General features: G+C 39.8%; 1 protein-coding gene across 1 annotated transcript in view; it reads left to right on the top strand.

Moving 5' to 3' along the window:
* Nucleotides 1-20,375, top strand: part of CYTH3 (cytohesin 3) — a 52,797-nt gene that overhangs the window by 6,332 nt on the left and 26,090 nt on the right. The window lies entirely within an intron of this gene.

The following is a 20,375-nucleotide window of genomic DNA, read 5'->3' as shown; positions in this document are numbered from 1 at the left end:
CAACAATTTCATGGGAAAACTTAATATTGCAAATTTTTTGGACAGCAGTGTTTCCTCTTAGTGGGATAGACGCACAAAATCCACTAGAAAACCATGTGTTTTGTGGTCCTCTGAGATTTGCCTGAAGAAGGAAATGGCTTGACCTATTTGGTTGCTATGAAGTAAAAACATTCTTTTTCTTTTTTTTCCTGTTTTTTTTTGGTCAACATCTGTGTCACATTTATTTCATTACTTTCTGAGGTTCTTTAAACCCATTATTTGATAATATAAAGTCTTATTAAAAGAAAATAAAGTGATACATAGCTGTTTCCACGATTTAATTGAAGTTCTGATATCTGTTTATACATAGGTGTGATATCAGTAGGCAGTTTTTCCCATAAAAATTAACGTGTAAAAAGGCAAACATATAAATGTTTTCTCAATATTTCCCAGAAAAAAAGTGTATTTGTTGGATCTCTCTTTCTCATGGGCTCCAGGTTATATTGATTAATTTCTTGTCTGGTCATCTTTTATTTGTCAAATTCAATAGGAACTTATGGAGCTAACAGGAAATGTAGCATGCTAGAAGCTTGTGAAAGCTAAATCTGAATCTCATATAGGATATGGACTGCTAAAGATCTCTGATCTGGTTTGTCACCAGGTCAGCTTTCTTTGCGCGATTTTACTAATTAGCCTCTTTTTCAGATGTTCTATTTTTTCTTATTATAGAAAGAAATAGTTACCTAATGCCAGAAGTATGGAAGAATTGTGAAATCGATACTGTCATTTAACAACCAAATGGAAATTGTACGAGCAAGGGTATGTTTTGCTGCAAGACTATTAACTAATAGTTCTTCTTAATTGCATATGAGTATTCTCCTGTTCAAAACAAGAATCGGGGATCAGTTCAATTGTGCAGGTTGAATCTGATTTCAAATCTGACTTTGTCCTGTCTAAGGGCTCAGATGGATTTTGAGCTGATGAGGGTGCGGTCTGTGGGTGTGGGTCTTTTACACAAAAGAAGAGATCAGTTGTTGATTTTTAAATGAAATACTTTTGAGTCTCAAACAAATGAAAATACCTGTGAAAAATGAAAATGATGAAACGCAAGTCGGTGGAAGCTGTCTGATGTCCTCGAGTCCTTGCCTTCTCCCATAGTAGTCCCGAAGCTTTTGTATGTCCCTGGCGACATACCACACATCTCTTTCTTCGCGGTATTCTATTTCTGGCTCCCCATCCCCTACGCATTTGCCTGAATAAGTAATGTTACTTTATGTGGCTGGATGGGAGCCGTGCTCGCGCTCATTGGCCAGGTAGGGTGTACGCGTGCGGATTAACCGCCTGGCTGCTGCCTCGCGGGATGCGGACGGGGCTGAACAGTAACTGTGGGAATTAATTTTAGAGTCTCTTCTCTGCCCAGCTACCGGTTCTCACAGTGCTTGTCGGCATATCTGCTCTGCAGTCAAATTAGATTGAATTTGACTGATACGTTTAAAGTACTTCGGGGGAAGAAGTAGATGGGTAGGAAATTAAGTTTATTCTGTCTTGCTCTCTTACTTGCTCTCTCGCTCTCACACACGTACAAACGCACAAAAAAGGCTGAAAAAATTGGCACGTGCAAGTAGGGAAATTGCTCCTTACCGTTTTTTCTGAGAGGAGCTGTGAGATGTAATCATTTAATGAGTCACGTCTACGTTTTTATACAACCACCTCATTAAGAGTCGGTGTAACTTCTAGCATGAAGGTGTGTATTTTGTACTATCTGATTCGCATTACAGAGCACTCCTCAGGTTGCTTTCTTGTTTAAGACCAAGTTCTCAAAAGTCTTTATTTGGTGTTACATTTTTTGCTTCCATATACTGTAAATATTGTGTTCCTTACTAATGATCTTTGTTTGGCTCATAAGCAATATTGTCTGTCTGTAGGGTCAAATTATGGCATAAACAGTTCCTGTTGCCTTACTAGGAACCTGCATAAGAGGGGGGGGAGCAGCCCAAAGGGGGCACTTGTAATTTAATAGCTAACTGCACTGCATATTACAAAATAAGGAATTGTCATCTCTTGAAGTAGTATAATTCGGTGGTCAGGTTCTGAGTACAATTTCCCTTATTTATTTATTTATTTATTCACTCCTCTTTCTCTGTTGCTCGGGGAAGTTTGGACTAATGAACTTCCTGCCTAGTCACTCGAATACAGCGACGAGGAATTTTCCCACCAGGATGCATGCTCTCCCTGGGTACAGTTGTGACCACTCGCAGATGCAATTTTTCAATTTGTAAAGCTGCTGCATGTTTTTCTTTCTGTATCTCACAACTGGCCAGCCAAGGGATGTGGAGCAAAGTCCCCCCCAGGAAACTGAGGTTAAACCAAGTGGCTGCTAGAGGAGATGGTGGCTCTCGAGCAGAGAAACTCTGCTCCTGTGGGAAGAATCCCGCAGGTTAAATGCGTTCTCTGACCATGAAGCTCCGAATGCAAACAGGATGGGCTTGGGTCTGCATAGGACCTTTCTGAGTCCAGCTTGAGAAGACCAAATGAACCTGACCCCTTTCTTAAACATATAAAGTGCTCAGTCATTTGTGATTACCGACACAGGGAACTACTGTGTGCAAACCTGATGATCCAGGTACTGCTCCAGATCCTTGCACTGCGTACGAGGCTGATGAGCCGTTGTAATACATTTATGGAGTTTATTCCTTGGGGCAGATGAATATGAGTCTATATATTGTTTTGTGGTTCTCTCTTTCCTTTTCTCTTTTTCTTATTTGTGGTTCCTTTATTTCTTATTTGTGTATTTATTTATTTTTAACTGAAAGATTTCTGCTTGGGACCCACCCAGAACCAGTACTTTAATATTTCAGGAATATACCTTCAAGAGTCTCTGTTAGGCTGAAGCAAACCTTTGTTTTGTCTTGTATTCCTAACCACAATATATGCTAGTTGGGGAAAACTCATTTTTCACTGGTTATTAGTCGCATAAATGCAGAAACGGGTAGTTGGCATTGTGCAAGTATGAGTTTATAGTCTCAAAATAACACTTTTACTTTGAAGAACCTTGTGGTTTAACTCACTCTTCTGCAAGTCAGTTTTGACGCATCACTTGTTTAGTTATCCAACTTACCATATTATGTACCTGCAACATTTTTTAAGTTGCATCCAACATTCATCTGGGGACAAGGAGAACATCTGGGCTTGTTTTCCCACAGTCTCCTGTGACTCGTGCTGCTATTCCTGAATTGCTGTTCGTACAGAAACTGCTTCTGAAGTGGAAGTTGAAACTAGTAGCCAACATTAGTCAGATGCACAGTTTAGAGAAATGACTATGGTGTCTAGGAAACCGATTGCAACCGCAGAAGGGAGAGATTAAAGGGTTTCAGGTATTTGACTGGTTTGTTGTTCCTCAGCGTGGGGGACCCTGACCGGTTCTGTAATCGGGGAATCTCAGATTGACTTTTAAGGCTATCTCCTGTTTATTACCTGAGATCATTTAGATCATAGGGCTTTTCTAAGCAGTTTGTGACATTTCAGCTTGCTGTGGATGTTTTAGTAAGGAGAGATAAATGAAGCATATGGCGTTGATTTCTTTTTGGCTATAGGAAGTGGATTTTTGTGCATTAAACACAGTAACTTAAAAAATATCTGAGAGGAAGCTTTCTTCCCCTGAAGTGATTTTTTTTTTTTGTCTCTTTTTTTAAAATCAAAATACTTCTAACTCTCTTCACTCTCATTTTGTGCAATGTAAGTTGGAAAAGCTACAATGTTTAGTCTTGGTCTTGTACCAATAAATGACTTAGTCTCACATGAATGTTTTAAAAGATTAGGTGATATTTTATAAGAGCAAACATAAAAAGAAGACTAGTTTAAATCCTTCCGCCTGTGAATTCACTGATATCCTAAGTATAAAGAGGACACATGGTGTCGTTGTTTTTATTTTGCTTAAAACTTATTTTCCCTTTGCATCTTCTACCTGTGTTGGAAGCCTGAAAAGGTAACTTGTATTATGAAGGGGAAAGGTTGGATGAAATTGGTAATCCAAATTAAATACAAATAATACTCTGAAGTTTATGGAGCCTGTGGGTGGGTGGACTTGGCAGATATATCCATTGTGGTATGTTAGACTTGAAAGACCATATGGAGCTGATTATTTTCTGGCATTCTGTAGTAAAGGTTTTGAAAGAGAAAAAAATGGCTTTTTTTTTCTTCTGGGGGGGAAAAGGGATGAAAAATTGGAAGTGCAAATTCAGTTTGCGTTGAATAGTTTGTTGATGTAGCATATGGAAAAGCAGTATATTCAAAATCAAGCTACCAAAAGAAGTTCTCCTACTGTTTTCCTATTGGCTCTCTCGTTCTGTGAACGTAGCCAAAGATCCTATGCAGCTGGGACTAATACAGGATCCAGCTGTAACTTTTTTATTGTTGTTCAGATGTCCGGTGATGGTCAAATCTAAGTTATTGTGTGGAAATTCAGTAAAGGAAAAGGGTAGGGTGGGAAAAAAGTGACTCTCTGTAAAAATATTCCAGTAAAAGCAACAGGAACTAGGAGTATCCATTTCAGAACTCTGCCATAAATCCCATCCTGAAACATTTAAGCGCCTTTGGATTTTGTTCTAGACTTTAAGTCATACAAGAGTTTTTGTTTTTTTTATTTTTTTTTTAACAGGAATGAAGTTGACTAATTGGAAAGGGAAAGCGGCCATGCTTTTAGATTATGGAAGAAGATATCCACTGATCATTCATAGTATGAGATTGTAATTAAAATGAAATTCTTTACTCTTTTTAAGGTATTGGTACAGTATGTAGTACTGCAAAGTGGAATCCATAGAACAGTTTTGACTTTGAGCTTAACTTATACTCTGTTTCAGTAAGTGAGTAGGTAAGGGAGGGGAGAGACCTAGTGTTTTTTTCCCTCGGAGTTTGGTCTGCCTTGGGTGTATTTTGTCCTCCCATCTCCGTAGAGGATGGTTTGGATTGAGATTGAACATTCTGAGTTCAACTAATTCACATTTAGATATGCTGAATGTGAGAACATCTAATGACAACTGAAATAACGGATCCTTTTTTTGTTTTGTTTCAAAACTTTTTTTTCCCCCTATGTTAAAAAGGTCAGATTTCTCAGTTTTCTTTACAATTATAGCCAGTTATCCTGTTTCTTAGTTACTTGAGACCAGTGGTGTGAAAGTAGAAATGCACTGTCCTTTAAGGCTCTGCTTCTTTTCTAAATCTTCCTTTCCATTGTAATTTGCGGATGGAATCCATCAGGTGACTGCCTGAATGTCACAGTTCTATTACGGAGTCTTTAATTTTCAATGCAGTACTCATGAATTTGTGATTATGCTAGTCAAAGTAATATAATAAGATTAAAAGTAATAGTATACAAATTATAGGTCTTAAGTGACTGGAAGAGCTAGCTTGAAATAACATAAGCTATTTATATTTATCAATTATAGTTAAAGGAATATTGTAACTACTGTCCAGAGCACAGTCCTGGGAAGTGTTAATGTATTCATTTACACACGCCTTCATTCATTGTTGATATTACCTTTTGTATTAGGGGAAAAAAAAAGAATAGAAAAAAGATTTGTGGCCAGTCTGTTGGCTTGGCAGACAGCCTGGTGTTTTGCCCCACAGAACTAAAACTTAAGAGGAGCAGCAATTTATTTTCCTTCCTGAGCTAGTACGAGCTGATCTGTGACTTCAAAGTGGAAGTGGACAAAACAGTATGCTTCGTAGGCATGACACTTCTAACATGAATTAATTAGAATATAAAAACTTCTGCGGTTGGTGTAGCTGTGTGAAATGTAATTTCAGTGAGAGTTCTTGAACTTGGTCACCAATGTGAACCGTAAGAACGGGGAAGTTTTGTTGCAGTGATAGGACTGCTGCAGTCTACGGATGAGTGATAATTAGTACAGTTGATTTATTTGCATCATGACTGAATTAATTTCCTATCAATATGTGTCTTGTGAACCTGCAACCAAATTTTTTTTTTTTTTAATTGGCATTTTCCTCTAGGCCTCCTCTTAGTGCGGCTTTTTTCCCCCCTTCTGTTTAATGAAGGAAATGACAACACTTATTTTGCTATGTTGCCCCATCGACCATGTATATTGTGTAGCTATGTTCTGTCTTGATAATGTTTCCTCTCCCAAACAGCCCTATACTTGTTTTTTACTACATTATTATAAATTATTACAAGGCAAATAGTTTACTTTTCCTCTTTTTTTTGACATTGCAGCAATTAAATAAGCAGCTACTTCATTTTATCTTTGTTTTCCAAGAATGGTATTTTAAGTCCTTTCTTCCAGTTTTTAAGGGTTCTGATCTTTGCTTGAAATGTTCAAGAGCATAAAGGAATCATTTTCAATATGACCGTCGTCTTGAAGTGCAGGTCAGGAATCTAACTTAAAGTGTGTTTTGCAAAATTGGTTTTACGTGGACTCTGCCTATGTCAAAGGCCATTAAACTACAACAACTAGAATAAGAAACTTTGTTTGCAAATTTACTTTAAGATGGTTAGCTTCATTCATGATCTATTTAAAGGAAATTCAGAAAATATGTGGTGCCTAGGGAATAAAATCTATGAGCTAAATAGAAGAAAGTAATATGATAATGTCTTGAATCACTGAGACAGATGCCGCCATGCTATTTAACTGTTACCATATTATGTTCTTTTCTGGCGCTCAAATGGATTTATGAGATATTTGCTAATATGAAGGGATAAACATCAAAAGGTCCTTGTCACATTTGAGAAATAAAAGCATGATAACTCTAGCAACGTTTTAGCTTTTCACAGCCTTTATTTTGCATTATGAAGGAAAGGTTTCATTCTGAACAAATACTTGTTAGCCTGAAAGCATTTTCTTGTATCTGAATTTTGAATAGTCAAATGACTCAATGAAAGTGGCTTCATCTGTGTTATAGCAGACATAGAGTAACATAGAATATGTGCATACAATAAACGTATTCAACTAATCAGTCCTCTTCCTTTCCCCTCCGCTCCCTCGTGGCTGCAAGTTCATCAGCTTCTGCTGCGGTATGTGACTTCCTCTCGAGCCTTTCTGGAGCAGAGTAAACACAGTGGTGGCATGCATTAATGAACAATGTGGTGATTATTTTCTGCGGGGCTGTGTAAGTTGTCATTTTCCATAGCCATTAATTCCTATGGCAACTATGTCATCTACTTAGTGTGCACACATTGTGTGCACCATGCAAAGTTGCATGCTCCAGTATTTAATGAAAATGTTGACATCACCATTAGATCAGTAGAAAATATTTTTGGATCTCATTAATGACCAAGTTGGTATTTAAAACAGAAAGCTTGTGATGAGGTTTTATTTGCATGGGTTCTTAGCTAGGACAGTAAGGGATAGCTAGGCTTCCGTTTGTAGTTGGCTTATAATTAATTACATTTTGTGGTTCTTTTGCATATATATATATTTTAAATACAACTGCAGAAGAATTCAGGCAAAAATAAAAATAACGAGGAGCTTCAATTTGTCTTAGCAGTTGTAAGCCTTCACAATAAAATATTTTTAGTCAGATCTAATGGAATCTAGCAGCCTGATGTAAATCTGTCTGACATAGCAATTTTTGACCTTTTTTTCTTTTAGGGATCAAAATACAGTCTTTCAGAACTAATTTATGAACATTTAGAGGTATTGGCTAAACATCTGTAGCTTCAGTTGGATATGGCACTCAGATGTTGCGGTCAAACTTCAAAAACTTCAAAGTTTAAGGTCTGATTTGTTAAGACATTGAAGAGATGGTAGGACAGATGCTGCAACTGGAAAATTATATAGAACTATTTTTTGTATAGAGCAGACTGTAGACCGCTTTCTATCTAGATGCACGCTGTCATTCTCAGTTTGCCTTTGTAAATGAGAACGTTTACAGTAACGAATAAGGAAAGCTTGTGCCAGGTAGAGCGCTGGCTCCGAAGAGCGAGATTAGCTCTGCAGAAACTTGCTTAGCGGAGGCTAAATATAACTGTGTTGTCCTGCGGAGCCGGCATCTGCACTTAAAGAAGCCGTGATTTGCTGTAGGTTTTACCCCTTTAGAAAAAGTGGTATTATTGTTACCTTTCGTGTAGTGTTGAGGGATAAGAGAACTAAAGCATTTGGTCCCACTCAGTTGTTTCCCAATCAACAAAAATGTTTGCTATTTGAGCATGGCTGAAGGATATAGAAATCGGAGTAAGGTTTGTAAATAGGGCCAGCAGGAGCTGGTGGATTTGGAAAGAGTTTTCGGGTGAGAGTTGAATGCCAGTTAATTACTTGGAGATTTTAAATCTTTCTCCCTTCAGTTTCAGGGGAAATGCTGAATTTTGCATGCTGTAAGTATGAGGCACTGAGAGTAATATTGCTTATATCTTTTTAGGTAGAAGTTGTAATGAGAAGCAAATTATTTCTTGTTCAGTACTTAACTGAGAAAATGATCAGATTATTTGAAACTAAAGAACAGAAAATGATAGTGCGTGCTCAGGTTATTTTTTTTCATTGATCTCTGGAAGGAGTGCAGTGATTTTTGCCAGTGACTGGGAAGGGACAAAACAGCTTACAAAGGGTATTGAAACATTTTAGCACATCTAAGTGGAATTATTAGGAAAACTTTAAATAGGGAGAATGTATTTATTCAAATTTAGATTTTGATTAAAATGCTGGTGGGAGTACTTAAAATATGCATTTTTTTCTTTTTGTAATATGGAACTTATTTCCATACTTAAACAAAGGATCCAAGCATATGTTCTGTCTGCTTTATTTTGAAAGTATGGTGAGCCAGACTGGGTATATGGGTATTTGGCCAAGGAAAGAACAGAAGACCAGAGTGTTAATCGCAAAACAAGTGCATCCATCCAGGGAACTTCTAGTCAGTGGTCCAAGTAAAAGGCTCTCTTCTGTCTGCCTTTGAGACCTGACAAACTACTTGTTTAGTGGTATGATGACAAACAACATTTCACAAGTGGTAAAGATGCCCTTTTATAAGGAATCTAGAAATGCTTTACAGGCTTAAACTAAGCCTTACTGTTCCTTCGCTAAGAAAACTGAGAATAAATTCCTGACATCTTTTAGTGCCTTGGGCTGCAGGGCACTTTGCCCATAGGGCTGTTGATGCAGTATCAAGAAGCTGGTACAGTTCAAGTCTAAGTTGACCAAGAGAGCAAAACATCTACAGTGCATTTCTCCCCCAGTGTTGTCATCCGCTGGTGAACAGTTTCCCCAGCAGGTATCAGGGTTACTTTTTTGGATGGGGCTTCAGGACCGACTTCGATGGCTTCCGTGCCCTAGGGCCACTGTGCATTCTGGCGTTCATCTTCCTGAGCTAAAACTGATTCAGAGGAAGGTAAATGCCACTGTTTCCAAGCAGTGATTTGATAGATGAGGAGTGCTAGTGTGGCATTGCGTAGGTGCCGTTTGGAAACTCTTAGGCGTAGATCAGAGAATGATTACTTTCAAAGCGAGCTTTGACTCTACCTGCGTTAGCATGTAGCTGATCTTGGAAACTGTATAAATGGAAAGCTTCTGCAATAAATACTGCGTCTGAAATCCAGCTCCAAAGCCAGGTCAGGCAGGAATGGGGGGAAGGGGAAAGATGAACTTTCCCTTGCATGTTGTGAAAATTGGATTAGTAGCCTTCAGAAAGGGCCAGCAATCATAAGTAACCGACTACTGCTCTCCACTAATGAGCGAAGCACAGAGAGCGGCTCCCTTACTGCCAAGAATAGATGTTACTGGAAATTTGTGACAGAAAGGCTTGCTGTGCACTGAACGTTTTGCAGGGAACGTGGTGGGTCTGACGAGCTGTGCCTGAATCTAAAGCAGGAGTCGAAGGTATTGCTGGCAAGCGGCTGCGGGCCTGGGCCCTGGCACCCCCGTGCAGCTGCTCGGGGACATTCCTGTCAGTTTTCCATACTGCTACTAGAAGTGGATCTGACAGGAATGCCTGATACTACACTGGGGTGTTTGCTTTTCAAGTCTTTTTCCAGGGTCTATCCCAGGAAAAAATGTAGGAGCAAGCCAACCAGCCATTTCTTCTCCCCAGTAACTGGGGATGCTGTGGGAAGCACAGCCCAAAGTGCAAAGCTGAAACACATTGCTGTAAAATCTGTTCTTCTCGTAACATCATTTCAAAACACCGAAGGGATCAGTGTGATCTTGTTTGCGTCTTCCTCGCCCAGGAGAAGTTGGAATAAGCTCTGTTTTCAGAGGGAGTTGTCCCACCCTTGGTCCAAGAAGCTTGGCTCCTGGAGCTGAAAGCTGCCTAGATTGGAAGCAAGACGTTTATGATTAGTCCAGTCACTCGGAGGAATTACTGGGAGTTGTGTGCCAGTGGGAGATGGAGTACAGCCAAATTAACTTCTGAAATAGAAGCTTCTGTCTTTGATGCCTTGAATATCCACGGCATTCAAGACCTCTCCCTGCTTTCCTTTTCATGCGTACGTACTCTGTGGCGTTGCTGGTGGAGAGAAGGGGCCCTGTTCCTGGTTAATGAAGGAAAAGGAGCTGACAGAGGAGGATGTGCTTTAGTCTCAGTAGCTTATACTTCTTCGCCTCACTGTCTTCTCTGCAGAGTTGCTAGGAGTCATCCCGTATGCTCTGAAGCGTGCATACAGCCAAAGTCTGCTCAGTGGTAGCAGTAGCTCAAGGCACCCAGCTCCCCGCTGCGTGCTGTCTCCCGTTGGCTTGACCTGTTTTCCCTCGGTGCCGTGTGCTGGTCGCTGGAGAGCATGCGCCGGATCACGTCTGCGCCCTTAGGGCAGGGGGACTGTGGTGATGGTTGATGACCTGGAGATGGTCAAGTTGCAAAGTGAAAACTCTCCATCATGCATAAAATGGCAATTACAGTTAGAGATGGGCATAAAAAGCAGATCCTTGCTTTAGAGGTAGAGATTTACAACCTTTGCTATCTGAATTCTTTGGGCAGAACCTGTTTTGAGTTTAAATGTTACAGCTTGATATTTTGATTGTGGAGGGGGAAAGGAATTTGTGTTTTTGAAGCAAGTACTAGTGTAAAGTAATTTGTTGTAAGCTCACTTCTGTGTTCTTATTATTTCCAGTAACACTATTTATTAATTTTACAGCTGTTTTCAGATGATCATCACTAACTGCCCTGTTACCTACATAAAGGCCGTTCAGAGGCCCAAAGATCAGTTAATACCGCAGAAATACAGCCACTTACGTCACAAACTCTAAAATTGTTAACAATTTCCCATTTTGCATGAAACAAGAATACAATACAACTCACAAAGGCAGGTATTCTTTGCTAAGTTTCTGATCGGGATTTAAACTAGATAATGTTTTCATGCTATATAGTCTAATACCAGTCTGCTGAAGACTTACTGGAAGTTTGTTAAGCCTTGCTGACCTGAAGATTTATATTCTTGCAGTCATTTTAAACTAAGGTGTTTTTGGTTTTTTAATTGTTGTCAGCATTGCCTGCCTACCTCGATCAGAAGTGAATGGCATCGTCAGAGAGATTAGACATGGGAAGAGGCTCAGTAGATCATCCAGTTTTCCTTGTAGAATTCTATATGGTAATACGTACTGTAATAAAATACACTGATTTATTAGGCAAAATGCTAAATGCCCCAAGTTAAAAGGTACATGGCATTTCTGTTCTGCAGTTTAAAAGAGCTTGCTCTTGGAAAGCCATTCAGTCTATGTTTTTTTTTATTTTCAGAATTTTCTCTTGCTGTGTTAGCCAAGTCTTATCCACTGATCTTTCATTGCCCTTTCTTTGCACTGTAATGAATGAACTGTTTCAATTAAATATGTGATATTTATCATGTGTCACTTAACTATGCTGTGCATACGTGGCATGGTGGTCTGTTCCTTTCACCTCCTAGGTAATGTTGAGGGGGAACCCTGATTTCCTTCCCAAGACTTGTTTTTAAGTGCCTGTTGTTCTGCATTGCAAGTGAATATGTGATTTGCTATCAGCTGTCGTCCATGGTTTCTCCTGGCATTATTGCTTGATCATTCTCTCACTCTAGGGTGCTAAGATAAGAGCCAAAATGACAAAATTTGTTGTGGTCTGAATCTTGCTATGAAAGTCATCAAAAGAATTTCAGAATTATCTCAGGCTTTTATTCTATAAAGGCCAAGTTTTGTGCTAACACATTATATCGTAATATGCTGAAAACAAAGGCTTTCAAGTGCAAGCATTAGAGAGAATGTGTTTGATTTCGGCTGTAACATTAAGCAACCTAGTTGTTTCCCCAGTCTTGCACATACAAATGCCCCATAGGGAGGAAAATATTACTGAGTTCTCCTTCCAGAATTATTTATCTGTGAGCTTCTGCCATGAATCCTACATATTGGGGGGAGGAAATCATTTGATTCTGTTTGACAGCATTTTGTTGATCCGACGCAGCGTAAAGGGAAGGCTTGAGGCCTTCTATTTTTGGCATGGTAGTATCTGCTGTATTTACACTGGTCGTGTTACAACTCCAAGCTGCTTCTGGTATTGCTAGTATTTTTTTCACCCCTTCCCATTATTTGTTGTGGGAAAAATAAACACAGTCATTTAGCTTAAAAGCCGAAAGCTGAGGAAGAAGATTTTAAGGTAATATGAATGTACCACTGTGCCTAAAACAGAATGGCAATGTGTGTTTTTGCTTTTAGTGCTTGCTCTGCAAGGTATTACATTTGTCCCACATTACTCTGATATTATGATTTGCTCTTCTAAAAGAGCAATATAATGTTAAGATGATAGTATAAGTAACAGTACACAGCTATAACACTGTAATCAGAAGGGTGATTCACAAGATTTCCTAAACTGTGGAATTTGGTAATGGATACTAATGGAGGTATGTAGTATTTCTTGTAGCCGTGCTAATAACTTTACAACCCTACCCTGAAATGTGTAGCTGCTGTATTGTAACCAGCTTCCCCCTTTATAGTTTTCACATTAGTCAGTGTAAAATTTTTCTGCTCTTCTTAAAAAATTCATGTCCATGCATATTTTAATGCTTAACATTATTAATGCCAGTATTAATTTATTTGGGTAAGAGACTTTGAATGTTAAGTTAACTCAGCTTTCTTTTCATATTCAGTAATTTGTATTTACATATTTTAAAAAGAAAAGTTGGCCTAGAAGCATCTTCTGATCTTGAAGCAAGAGTAGAGTGACTTCAAAAGAAAAATGCTCCTAAAAGGAATTCCACACTTATCTATTTTTAATATCAGGTTGAACTACTTTTAGGATTTAGAGAATCTGCCCTTTTAGGGAGGCGTTTCAGGGCTGAGCTAAGCCAGTTTTGCGGCTGGCTAACATTGAGGGGGTTCCTGCTCCCCGTACCTTCCTGCTGCCCAGGGCGTCCTAGTGCGTTGGCTTGGGCGCTTCTGCCGTCCCTCCGTGAAATGATTTGGCCTGCTAAACTGGCAGGCGACGAACCCGGGGAAGAGGGATCCAGGCAGGATCGTGTATCCAGGAGCAGCAAGCGGCAATGCGATGCCGGGACGCGAAGGGAGCAGGTAGGAGCGTGCTGTTTGCCAGGCTACCCCACTATCACAGTGTTGCTTGGAGCTGGTTGCTGGTTTTCTTCTTTCTTCCCAGTGCTCTTCTGTTTGCTTGGAGGTAGTTCTTTTTACTCTGTTTTTGCAGAACACTTGGTTTCCTAATGGAAATACATCTAAAGAATGGAATAAGATACATTGCTGAATAGAAGGTGTAAAGGAGATAAACGTAAGGCTACTGCCTGTTTGTAAAAGTAAGAGCATGCGTGGCAAAAGGAAATGCTCAATAACTTAAACACACAGTTTTCAAATAGCACATATCTGTGTCAATGGCATAATTAGGAACTAGAAAGTAATATGTCTCTTAAGTTGTGTCTGAGGGTATATCTGTATAGCAAGATGAAGATCTGATATCCGACGTAAAGTTGGGCCCACTTGTGCTTTAGTGCAGCAAAGCAGGGTAACTAATAGCAGCAAGGGCCAGTAGTTTGGATGCGAGACCTGTGGCAAGCCTTTATACTCTTTTCTTCCACTTCTTTACAACTTCTTATTATCTACTTACGTAGTTTGTAAAGATATAAATGCTACAGCTGCAATTTTGCTGCATATTCCTGTTGCATTACAGTCAAGAAATGCATTTATCATGGTTTATGCTTTATAGCCATAAGCGTATTTATGGACAACTTGCCACATCCGTTAAATGCATGCATTTCATCACAAGTTTCATTTTGGGGCAGGCTCACCTTTTGTCTGAAGTTGTGCTTTACAAATCTTTGCTAGTAGTTCCGTTTTTTTTTTCCCCCCCTTCATCTGCCATTTTTGAACAGGTCAAAAGAAATCCTCTTGATTGAAGTATAAACATTATGTCTTAATACTAACACATTCTTTAATGGCTTTCACTGTGAGCTTTATTTAGAGGGTCTTAATGAGACCAAGCCTATGGTACATCTACTGTTGTGTTCTAGTTTTGGCTTTAAACAATTTCTAAAATTACTTAGTGTTTAGAAAATGTGGAGAAAAAAAATCGTAGGTTAAGGATAATAGCATTTTGAAATCAAAGCAAGGCAGCACTCTTTTGTGTGTGACAGGTGAAACCAAATGCTGATTTTTGGAGGGCAGGTAGGTTTCAGAAATTAGATTTCCCCCCACCCTCCTCACCCCCTGAATAAGTCTTATCTAGACCCTCATTATGCCAGGCTCTGGAATTGCCTACTTTCTGCTTGACTAGGAATGTTAATAGAAATTAAATCTTTTCTTTTTTCCCAGCCAGAAATAGCCATTTACTCTTGCCTATTTGAAATCACTTTACAAAAAATGATTTTGCATTTGGCAGTACTGTTACCTGTCTGTCTCTTTTGTGGATAGAAAAGAAAGATATTCATTTTTTCCCACTTTTGTTCTTTAGATAAAAATGTGTTGAATGTGAATCACTGGTGTAATTAAATGTTTTCATGTAGTAGTAGAATTAATATTAACTTAGGCTTCCTTTTCTTTTTAACATATTATTAGAAGACCAAAAGGACAGGTATTTGTAAAATGTCTTCTTGTCCTAGAGTGAAAAGTGTGTTCAGCATCAACATCTGGCAATGGTGAGTTATCCCGTGGTTAAACAATTAGAGCAATGGATGAGAGTCTGAGGTTCTCCTGTGGGTTTTGCCACTAATGTGCTGCCTGGTCATGCAGCGTCCCTCATGACGGAAGAGTCTCAAAATAACTTTGCAAGCCGTGGACCTAGTCCTAAACTCCTCATTCCACTAACTTGTAATTTTATATTTGAAAGGATATTGGCTACAGAATTATTTTCACTCTTAACTGAAATGTGTTTGCTACTGTGCTAGAGCATGTTCAGCAGTATCTGAATATCATAGTATAAGTAAGTATATGTAAGTAAGGTAGTTAAGAGAGCAATGAAATCTTGCTAGTTTTCCGAGATGAACTTAATGCAATTATGTTTTGTTTTCACACAGTGAAATAAATCCCTTCAAGAGGATGTCTTCCTACAAAAACTTCTGTGGCATTTTCAGTAGCCACAAGTGGTCACAGCTTTGTTTATATGTCTTGTCTAAAAGCTGGAAACTATTCCTATGGTTAAGTTTAAAAAAGGGAGCGTGTAGGGGGAGAGGAAGAGAGACTGGCCTGAGAATATCCGTTGAGACAAATGTCCTGAGACAGTCAGATTTGTTCTCAGAGATGAATGTGTATTTTTAAAGGCCTGAAGAATTTAGTGTGCTGATTCTGTATATGGGCAAGGATAGATTTGTTTTCTTTTAAACTTTGCGTTGTGTAAATGTCTTCACGCTTCTAAGAAGTTTCAATTGCAGCTAAATTAAATCCCATGTTAATTGTTCTTTGCTTGAAATGGAAACGCTTCTAGCCCCAATTTGAGGCTGACATGGCGTAAGGAAAATATTTGTCTTTATGAAACCGAAAAGTTAGTTGAGTTAATAAGCGTCATGTTGCTTCATGAATGGGGTTAGAGAATTAATGTTTTATCTGTTGTTAGATATCGTTAGATACTTTCTTTCTGCTGGTTATGAATTGTTTTACTGTCATCTTGAGAGACTTAACTCTGGGATCAGTTGAAGTGGTGGAGTGAGATTGCGTTATGTCTTGGCCACTGAACGCAAATTGAAAAGCTAATAAGTAAGAGTTGTTAAACGTAGGAGTTGAGTTTTGTTGGTTCATATAGCATAATTGGAGAGGTGGAAATGCTTTAATTTTTACTACTGAAGAAGGGATTGGAGATTTGGACTTGGAAGGTACTGGATTTCCCTTCTTTAATTTTGGGATTTGCTCCTAATTTTCACTAACCTGTGGGACTTTCTTTCCACATTGGTCTGTTGCGGTTCTTTCCTGATCTGCAAAAGACTTTTGCTTACTTTTTTGGTGCCTGCTTGCTCAAAAATGCAGCATTTGGATTAATGCCTTTTACATAACGCCGAATTTATTTGCTTAATCCTTAACAAATAAATATGAAGAAAAAACAGTGAAGCAGAGTAAAACAAAACAATTGATGGTGTGAAGGAATTGTCAGGAAACATTGCATTTTGCAGCTGAATTTGTTTCCCCACTTTTTTTTTCTTTTTTTTTTTTTTTTTTTGCTATACCTTAAATGTCAGCACCGAAGAAGCTAATTGATTCCAGTGCTTTTTAGTGGAACTTATAGAGAGAAATAGATACTTACTGTGTGTTCATAAACTTTAAGGGGTTTTGGTTAATGTTCTCGTTTGGACACTGTGCTTGTGTTGTCAGTGGTGGCAAGCTTATTTGAGAAAGTGACATCACAGCTGAAGGAAAAAACACTAATTACTCTGGCAAAGTACATTGTTTGTTTGTTTTTTATTTTCTTGGTAACCCATTTACTGTTAAAAAAAACAACAAAAAACTATTAAATGTGCATATTCCAATAAGTGTTTGTTTAGAAGAAGTACGTTTAAATGCATGTAGACCAGTTACAGTAATTGAACAAAGATGGACCAAATTGGGAATATCTATTCAAATTTCTCTAACTTTTAGTAGTAGCAAAATATATATGAATAAAATATATATGCTGTTGTGTGTCTTCCGTTTTACTACTTGGCCAAGAATAGAATTTGTACTTGCAATAACTTTGTTCCTCTTTTATTAAAGATCAGTAATTAAATTGACTTCCTATTTAGTAGTAGCCGAAACGCTTTCCCTGTAAGCTACAAGGTTTGTCACATGAATGAGTCGCCTTAGAAACAGAACATTGTTTTTATTTAAAGACTAGAAGACATTATGAAAGCACGGTGCAGCCACAGCTTGTTCACTGTGCTGAAATACTTTTCCATCCAGATGATCTTCTTTTTTATTATTTAAATGTTACTGCTAACTCCTCCCATCCTGTCTACTTCATGTTAGAGCTGGTGAACCACAAAAAGCTTGGAAAAGACTCAGAGGAGGAAGCTAGAAAACTTGTCTTACAGACCAAATGTGTAATGTGCACTCTAGGAGCATTTCTGTGTGAAGGGTTATGTGGACACAAGGTTAAAAAAAGTTTATGTGCTTTAACTACTGAAGAGTCAAAAAAGTTGCTTAATGGGAGCAGTCTTGTCAGAGTAGATGCTCATTTATGTCATGCACCTGCAATGTTTGCTTATGACTAAGAACATTTTAACACTCTGCTGTTATATTTTTGGCCATATTTTATCTTATATTTGCTTCCAGTGGGTGTAAAATAAGCCTTCATATCAAACATCTCAATTTGTGGTTTTCAAGTTTTTTCGAATAAATACAATGAATACTTTTTGAATTGGAAATATTGGAAGTGCTTATTCCATTTCTGCTGGATACCTGAGCGCTGCAATTCCCCAGGTTTCCTCTCCGAAGAAACTGCTTTTCTGGCGCTCGCGGCGGTGCCTGCGCAGCGGGTTGCGGAAGGCACCTCAAACTGCCGCTGGACTGACTGATTGCCACATGGCTCTGGAACAGGCCTAATATCGCCGAAGCAATGTTTTATTTCTTTAGAAGTAGGACAAAGGGTTTTTTCTGTTTCCTGTGCATTTTTGGATCACTAGGGATCATTGAAAAGCAAAGAATAATTGAAGTGAAAAATGCAGCGTAGCTTCCTGTGGGCAAAACGCAGGACTACTGGTGCCCTTCTTGCACGAGTCGTTTTTAAGCTGCAGCTGAGTATCTTCTACTGTTCCTTTCCTTCCAGGTAAGGCAAGAATACCTTACAGTGCTGATGCTCGAAAACCCTTCACCGAAATAGAGAAACCCTGCTGTCGCATTTGAGCAGGGGAATTGAAACGGAGGGAGGCGGCAGCAGTGGCCGGGCTCGCCCAGCCTCCTGGGGCAGAACGCCGCGGCCCCTGAAGCCGCCGGCTGCACCGCCGCCCGGGCTGCTAAGAAACTTTTTTTTTGGCGAGTTCCTTTTCTGATCGCTCCGTTTCCTCGGGAAAGTGCTGGAGAAGGGAGGCGGTGATGGGAGGAGAGGGACGGGCACGCAGCAAACCGCTGCCATTGGGTGCCGCGTGCGGGCCGGCGGCAGGAGCTGCACGTCCCGTCGAGGAAGCGATCCGCGCTGTGGCTGCGGGGAGGCAAAACCCGACTCCACCACTGGCTTCTGGAACCCGAGCACTCCCCTGGCACTTCATCCTTATCAAGGGATATTAGTATTTTTTGGCTTTGCTGTTAAGACTGCAGCGTGAAGATGTCGTGCGGACGTGGAGCCGTCTCTCGGCGCTCTCTTCAGAAGCGGCGTCGCGGGAGACAGCACTCGTCCCGCTCCTGGCCGATAGAGCCTCGCTGCAGCTCCCTTCAGTTTGCTTGCTTTCTGTGCAACAGCATCGCTAATCGTATCGGGGGGTTGTGTCTCTGCTGCCGCTGTGAACTACCGGAGGAAATGAAAAAACCCAAGAGAGAGTCTGCGGGTGCTGCAGGAAAAGGGCTGGAGGGTTTTATTTGTGTTTGTCAGTGGACAGCTGGAGCACAGGCTGCCGTGGTGCCACTGGGGTTGATTCCCAGGAGAAGCTGAGCTTGTTCGAGGTGTCCCGCGCCTACCCCGATGGGCGCTAGCTGCCAAGCGACGTGGGGAAGAGAAACCGTGGTGGCGTCGAGCGGTGTCCCGCTGCGCAGAGAGCTGGTGACGGCAGCTGAGGCAAACGGCTTGTACCTTGAAGTAAAAATCAAGCACCATCTATGGTTTCAGAATCTCTAACACTTAAACATTATTGTCTGTTTAGGTTTTAATTTCCAATTGTGAATGACGGTGAGATTTGCCCAAATATCTGCTGTGACAAAACATTAAAAACCATCCCCACCCCCAAAAACAAGCAAACCCCCAAGCACTTCCTAGTACTGATACTGCAAAGTGTCATCTAATTTCACCTGCGGGTCTGGTGCTGCAGAAGTGCTTTAGGGATCCTTGAGTGTGCTTGCCGGCTAAGGGACTGATTGATTATACGCATCCTGGCATTTTAATAATCGGCGTTGGGTAACAGACTTCAGATTTTGGTGCCAGTTTTCAGTTAACTAACTGGAACGTCTTTGGGTATCTGTATATGCGTGGTGTGTGTATTGTCATAAAATCTCTTGAGTTTTGTCGGTTTAAAATCTTGGGGTGTACATGTAGGACAGCTGTGATGTCTTGTGTAGGCAAATATACCTGCAAGTTTTGCAAAACGAGTCTGTTAGTATTTGCGTGAAAGAAATGTTTGGAAATGGGTGAGGTGCTGGTGGGATGAAGGGAAGAAGCAGGTAAACGTATTGAAGTCTTGTATTCTTTCAACAAAAGACTTTGTCATTTCCTAGGCTGGCAGTAATGTAATCATGTTGGTATCTGGAATAGTTAAATTAGATCATTTGCCATAATTACTTTGTGTCTAACGAGCTGTGTTGCCGTTTCAATTTTTATATTTTGCTTAGACTCCTAGAAGGAAAGGAGGTTAATCATTAGATGTCAGAGTGAATCATTATATTTCGTTATTAAGGTTTGAACAGAGAATACGTTTCAAATGCGTCTTAAAATCCACTAAAACCTAAATCTTTGCTCCTGATCCTGTTGCTGGAGGCTGCTAAGTACATGCACATGAGATAAAGAAACAGCTTTGGCCTTTTCAAATGACTGTGGTTGTTGCATGTTTCTGTTGGTACAGAATCACTTAAGTATTTTAATTAATTTAGTTGTTCCATTTAGCTGATCTTGAAGGAAAAGCTGATCTATAACTATGGAGCAATTTCCAAGAAAGTGGGTAGCATTAAAACTATTATACTATAGGTTCATTGCAAAGCAGGTGATTATTTTTGGTTCATGTGCCAGTGCTGCATGAGTGAGTGAGTGTAGCCTCTCTCCTAGGAAGCTTCTTGTTAGGGAAAATGTAATCGCTCAGTAAAAGCTGAGGTTTTGCTGGAGCAACTTTTCATGCTTGCTGCTTGTCGGATACAGACAGCATGGTAAGGGAGCTGCTGCTAGGGTGAGTTACA

Source organism: Dromaius novaehollandiae, chromosome 14 (genome assembly GCF_036370855.1).
Source record: "Dromaius novaehollandiae isolate bDroNov1 chromosome 14, bDroNov1.hap1, whole genome shotgun sequence".
NCBI lineage: Eukaryota > Metazoa > Chordata > Aves > Casuariiformes > Dromaiidae > Dromaius > Dromaius novaehollandiae.
This window is presented reverse-complemented; position numbering and strand designations above follow the sequence as displayed.